Here is a 4,570-nt window from a genome sequence, read left to right on the forward strand (position 1 = left end):
CACTTTATTTTTAAATGTTTCCTGTGCTTATAATATGATGCTCAAAAGCATTTTGTGCTTATTCTCTGAAAATTTAATTTATTTTTTAGCAGTATCATTTCTGTTTTCTACTTCATGCAAACAATGGGCAAATATCACCAAGCAAATAAAACACAATTCCTGCTCTGTAAGAGCTTAATCAGGTGAAGGAAAAAGAGATCATTATACTACAGTGTATTATGATGCCATAATAGAAATACTGAGACAACCTTTACTGATTATCTTTTAGTGACTGGCACTGTACTAGGTGTTGGGCTCAGATATTGAACAAAGCTTAACAACTGAGTGTGATGCTTTTTATGGTAGGGGGTGTTATGTAGAGTGTGCAAGGGAACACAGAATTCAGATTATAAACATAGAGCAGGAACGGGGTTCTGTGAGGGGTATGTGTAAGTTTTACATTTTCTAGATTTAGATCCCAAGATCCTCTTCTTATTTAAGAGTTGAGATTTCACGTGTTTAAATGTGATTACCTTGGAGCTCAATATCCACATATATGACAATAAAACTTTTCATTTCTACGCTCTACAGCAATGTACAAAGATGGCAGAGTTTATACAAGATACTGCAGCTTGTTTTGTGTCTAGCACCCTTAGGGCTAATTAATTAAAATTCAAAGAGGAATTACTTGGTGGGTGGAAGGACAAATGCTTTCTTCACTGAACAGAGCTAAGGCCTTCAAGACAGTTTCTCCCAGAAGCTAAAACACTCTTTGCAGCTGCTCAGTAAGACCTGATTCAAGCATCACCCCCTCCTCATTTATCATTATACCGCCTACCTCTTTCCTGGGTTAGACACAGACAGTAATAACAGTGGCAAGATGATAAGACGGGAAAGCAATACTGGTTCCATATTTGGTTTGGTTTGACTTGGTAATGTATATGTATCTCTTACCTAATGATAAAATCATTGTAGTGTAACATGAAAAAAAATCTAAACGTATATCCAGTTGATGGTTTAATCCATTGTGGAGGCTAGTTTTAGGTTTCACCTTAGCTAGCATATGATTTTCCACTGGTTTTGTTAGACATTGCTGTTTTGTGTCGTTATTGTGTGCTGGTAAGGCAACGCCAACTCATAGCAACCATATATGGCATATGTGAACCGTCCTGTAGGATATCCTAGACTGTACTCTTTCCAAGAACACTCTCAGGTTTTTCTCCTGTGAAAGTTTGAGCTGTTGGCCTTTTGAGTATCGCCCAAGAGCTTAACCATTACACTAGCAGGTCCTCTCTGACATTCCATAGTGTAGTGTGGTGTCGTGTAGTAGAATGTAATGTAGTGGAGCGTACTGTAATGTAATGTAATGCAATGTAGTGTAATGAAATGTTGTGTGGTGTAGTGAAGTGAAATGTAATGCAATGTAAGTTTCCTTGGAGATGTCCTCTGCCTCCAGTATATAAATAGATAGATGTTCTGGCAGAATTCATTCTCACTCTTGACCTGACACGAGGGTTAATGCTTAATCTAGGGATCTGCAGATGTCGTAAGTTGTCAGTCTCTGGCTAATGGTCTGAACTATAGAAAACGGACTTGACAGTCCCACAATTGTATGAGCCACCTCTTTTTTATTAAGATCATTTTATTGGGGACTCTTGCAGCTCTTATAACAATCTATACATCAATTGTATCAACCATATTTGTACATATGTTGCCATCATTTTCTAAATATTTACTTTCTCTTTGAGCCCTTGGTATCAGCTCCTCTTTTTTCCCCTCCCCCTCCCACACCCTCATGACCCCTTGATAAATTACATTTTTATTTTCATATCTTACATGGACCGCTCTATTCCTTCCTCCACAGTTTCCCAATTCCTTAAATTCAGGCTTAATTTTGATATAAATACACAAGGGAGGCTCAGAAACTTCATGGAAAACTAGAATTAAAAGAGAATGGAATTTTTCCATGAACTTTTTTAAGCCCGTGTGTGTGTGTGTGTGTGTGTGTGTGTGTAGGACTATTAGTCTACTGACTACAAAGTGGACAATTTAATCCCACCAGCCAGTCTTTGGAAGAAAGGTGAAAGATTTACAGCCCCAGAAACGCTAATGACTCCTTGGTAGTCAGTTTGGGTCAGTGGTTCCCAAAATAGGTGGTACTGCCCCCTGGAAGGGCACTGGAATGGTCTGTTGGGTCCTTCAAAGCTGATGCCTAGACTTTGTCCTGGATTATGGGTGATTGTGCAATAGTATTTGATTGCCAGGGACTGCTGAGTAGTGTTTGTTTGTTTGTTTGTTTGTTTCTGAAATAGGAAATAAATAAGTTTGGGAACCTATGGTTTGTATGAATGCTTTTTTGTATGAATGTACAAGGGGTTACCCCAAAAAAACTGGTAAAAAAGATTGGCTTGGTGGAGCTCTCATAGTATGCATTTTTCTCTCTAGGCAGGCATTAAGTAACTTGCTCTAAGTTAGTGCACCCAGTGGTGTCACCTGGGAAGGTTCTCTTTGGTCACAATGCATTTTTTCATAAAAGCAGTTTTGTTCGAACCTCATTTTTTGGCATGACAAATTTAAGAGAACAGCGTGCAGCTGTAAAGTTTTGCTTCCTACTCGGGAAAATTGCTGCAGAAATTGTTGTGATGTTGAGCACAGCTTACAAGGACAGCGCTATGGGGAAAAGTGTACAAGTGGTTTCTTGTTTCAAAAAAGGTGAAATGTTGATTGATGACAAACCTTGCTCTGGATGTCCATCAACTTCCCGAATGGATGAAAATGTCAACAAAATCCATGCGCTTGTGCTCAAAAACCGATGACAGACCATTGAAGAGATGGAAAAGTTATCTGGACTATCTTGGAGCTCGGTTCAGTGAATTTTAACAGGATTTGGCCATGAAAAGGGTCACTGTGAAATTTGTGCCCCAGGTTCTGACTGACCAGAAAAACAGTGTCTAGTGGAAACATGCTGTGCTTTGAAAGAACAGCTCCAAAGCGACCCAGACATTTTTTCCAAGGTCATTACTGGTGATGAGACATGGTGGTATTCTTAAGACCCCAAAAGCAAACATCACTCAAGCCAGTGGAAGACGCCATCATCACCTCACCCCCAAAAAGCTTGTCAAGTGAAATCAAAGATCAAGACAATGGTCGTTTGTTTTTTTTGATGTGAGAGGAATGTAGTGCATTTGGAGTTTGTCCCACCAGGTCAATCTGTTAACAAGCTTTCTACTTTAAGGTTCTGAAAAGATAGCATAACAGTGTGCGACAAAAGAGGCCTGGTTTGTGCAGGGAGGGCACTGAGTTTGCCACCATGCCAATGCACCTACTCATTCAGCCATCTCAGTGCACCCGTTTTTTGGCCCAAACCCAGCATGCTCTCTTGTCCCATGCACCTGACTCACCTGTGTGTGCAACTTTTTTGTTCCCAAAAATGAAGCGGGACAGGGATTTGATGTAGAAGAGGGAAAGGAAAAAAAAAATGAGGGAGGTGCTGTCAGCCATCCAAATAGGTGAGTTAGAAAAATGTTTCCAAGATTGGAATCGCAGATTTGACAAATGTATTGAGTGTAATGGAGAGTACTTTGAAAGTGATAAAGTTGTTTAGTTTAAAAAAAAATTAAATACATAGCTTTGAAAAAAAATCTTTTTTTTTTTTGCCTACCCCCTTGTATATGTTTACATAATTCTCCCCTACAGCATAGGTATATGGGCTAACTCAGGAGCTGCAAACTCACTTAATATTCAAACTCACTGCCATTAAATTACTTCTGACTCATAGAGACCCTGTAGGACAGAGTAGAACTTCCCTGTGATTTTCCAAGGCTGTAAATCTTTACAGGGGCAGAGCCTCATCTTTCTCCCATGGAACGGAGCCCTGGTGGTGTAGTGACTATGTGTTGGGCTGTGATCTGCACAGTCAGCAGTTGGAAACCACTAGCAGCTCCTCTGGAGAAAGACTGGGCTTTCTACTCCTGGAAACAGTTACTGTCTCCCAAAACCACAGTACTGACTCCAGAGCAGCGGGCGTTTTCCTCCTGTGGGGCCACTGGTGGGCTCAAACGGATGATCTTGCGGTTAGTAGCCAGCATGCCTTTCTCACTAAAATGAAGTAGGGATTCTTGGGGAAATGACTGATTCTTTTTTTTTAATAAATCATTTTAGTGGGGGCTCGTATAACTCTTATCACAACCCATACCTACATCCACTGTGTCATGCACATTTTGACATTTGTTTCCATCATCATTTTCAAAACATTTTCTTTCTACGTGAGCCCTTGGTATCAGCTCACTTTTCCCCCTCCCTGCTGTACCCTCGCTCCTTCATGAACCCTTGATAATTTATAAATCATTATTTTTTTCATGTCTTACACTGACTGGTGTCTCCCTTTACCGACTTTTCTGTTGTCCATCCCCCTGGGAGGGGGTTATAGGGAGATCATTGTGATCGGTTCCTGCTTTCTCCCCCCACCTTTCCCTTAACCTCCTGGAATGGCTGCTCTCAATATTGTTCCTGAGGGGTGTATCTGTCCTGGATTCCCTGTGTTTCCAGCTCTTCTCTGTACCTGTGTACATGCTCTGGTCTAGCCAGATTT

The sequence above is a fragment of the Echinops telfairi genome, unplaced genomic scaffold, assembly GCF_000313985.2.
Source record: "Echinops telfairi isolate 266 unplaced genomic scaffold, ASM31398v2 ScPeMD7_5868;HRSCAF=6743_0, whole genome shotgun sequence".
Classification (NCBI taxonomy): Eukaryota; Metazoa; Chordata; class Mammalia; order Afrosoricida; family Tenrecidae; genus Echinops; species Echinops telfairi.